We start from the raw sequence: 2,568 nt of genomic DNA on the forward strand, positions 1-2,568 counted from the left end.
CATGCTGGATAGCGGGCGACGTGTGGAGTAATAGTAGTAGATGCAGAAAGTATCGGTCTACTTGTTTTGGACGTGATGCCTATAGATATAATCATTGCCATAGATGATGTCACGACTTTGCGCGGTTTTATCAATTGCTCGACAATAATTTGTTCACCCACCGTCTACTTGCTTTCATGAGAGAAGCCACTAGTGAACACTACGGCCCCCGGGTCTATTCACACCTATTGTTTCCACTTTCGCTTTTACTTTGCTTTGGTACTTTGTTGCTTTCACAATCTATAAGGGATCGACAACCCCTTCACAGCGTTGGGAGCAAGCTTTTTGTGTTTGTGCAGGTACTTGTGATACTCCTTCACTGGATCGATACCTTGGTTCTCAAAACCTAAATACTTACCACCACTGTGCTACATCACCCTTTCCGCTTCGAGGGAACACCAATGCAAGGCTCCAAGGCCACGGGGGAATCCTTTGCATATTTGCCTAGGAAGTCCCTAAAGGCGTAGCCGTAGCAGAAGGATTCCTGGTGCCGTTGCTGAGGAGTATCAAGACAAGAATAGTCTCCCGTCAGCACGTGTTTCTGGCGCTGTTGGAAGGTCTTTTGTTGCAGTAGCAGGCAGCGACCAGTCCTTTACAAACAAGGTTGGGGCAATCTCCACACAAAGCTTGGAGGCTCCCAACAAGACCACGAAGCTTCAACACAATGGAATGTGGCTCCGAGGTGACCTCAACAATCTAGGGTGCTCAAACACCCAAGAGTAACAAGATCTGCAAGGTATCAGTGGGGGGAATCAAATATCTCTTGGTGGAAGTGTAGATCAGGGCCTTCTCAACCAATCCCTTGGAAGTCAACAAGTTTGATTGGCTAGGGAGAGAGGTCGGGAGAAAATGAGCTTTGGAGAAACAATGGAGCTTGGGGAGGTAAGAGGTGACCTTTTTGGGGAAGAAGACCCCTTTATATAGTGGGGAAAAGAATCCAACCATTACCCCCACTCATAGCCCGAGCAGAGTGGTACTACCGCTGCTAGGAGCGGTACTAGCACATGGTAGGTTCACCTACCATGATAGTAAAAAATTACTACCGTCCTACCACCGCTGAGGCTGTGGTTGTGCAAAAAGTCTGAGGGAGCGATATTAAAAACACTAATACCGCCCAGAGAGGGGTACTATCGCTGTGCCTGCGGTACTACCGCTGGCACCATTAGTACTACCCCTGGTCCTTTTGCACAGACACGGAGAAACAAGCTGGAGCTCCATTGAAGCAAAGGAAAGGTGGTGCAATAGAATTGTGTACGTGTTGATTCCACCCTAACCTTTCCGAAGCGGACCCCCTCTTAATAATACAGCTTTCCTACGACTCAAATCCACCGAAGAGAAACGTAGAAAGCAACCGTCTTTGAAATACTCTGAGGGGCACCGAATCGGCTTGTACCTAGTCATGAATTATCTCAAATGTTAAATGCACACAATTAGTCCGCACATGCATTGTCATCAATCACCAAAACCACTTAGAAAGAAATATGCCGTAACAATCTCCCCCTTTTTTGTGGATTGATGACAATACAAGATTTGCAATAAAGGATATGAAAAATAACATATGCAAACTCAGAGTCTATAAACTAGAGACAGACTCCCCCTGGATGTGTACATACTTAGAGAAAGGTCATGGTGTGTTGATGACCCACAAGTACAGGGGATCTATCGTAGTCCATTCGATAAGCAAGAGTGTCAAACCCAACGAGGAGTAGAAGGATCTGACAAGTGGTTTTCAGCAAGGTAAAATCTGCAAGCGCTGAAATTATCGGTAACAAGTGATTGTGTGGTGAGATGATTCGTAGCAAGCAACAAGTAACAAAAGTAGCAATGGTGCAACAAAGTGGCCCAATCCCTTTTGTAGCAAGGGACAAGCTTGGACAAAGTCTTATAGGAGGGAAAACGCTCCCGAGGACACACGGGAATTTCTGTCATGCTACTTTTCATCATGTTCATATGATTCACGTTCTTACTTCGATAGTTTGATATGTGGGTGGACCGGCGCTTGGGTTCTGCCCTTACTTGGACAAGCATCCTACTTATGATTAACCCCTCTTGCAAGCATCCGCAACTACGAAAGAAGAATTAAGACAAAGTCTAACCATAGCATTAAACTAGTGGATCCAAATCAGCCCCTTACGAAGCAACGCATAAACTAGGGTTTAAGCTTCTGTCACTCTAGCAACCCATCATCTACTTACTACTTCCAAATGCCTTCCTCCAGGCCCAAATAATGGTGAAGTGTTATGTAGTCGACATTCACATAACACCACTAGAGTAAAAACAACATACAACACATCAAAATATCGAACGAATACCAAATTCACATGACTACTATTAGCATGACTTATCCCATGTCCTCAGGAACAAAAGTAACTACTCACAAAGCATAATCATATTCATGACCAGAGAGGTAATGAGTAGCATCAAGGATCTGAACATAAACTCTTCCACCAAATAATCCAACTAGCATCAACTACAAAGAGTAATTAACACTACTAGCAACCTTACAAGTACCAATCGGAGTCGCGAGAC

Source organism: Hordeum vulgare, chromosome 3H (assembly GCF_904849725.1).
Source record: "Hordeum vulgare subsp. vulgare chromosome 3H, MorexV3_pseudomolecules_assembly, whole genome shotgun sequence".
NCBI lineage: Eukaryota > Viridiplantae > Streptophyta > Magnoliopsida > Poales > Poaceae > Hordeum > Hordeum vulgare.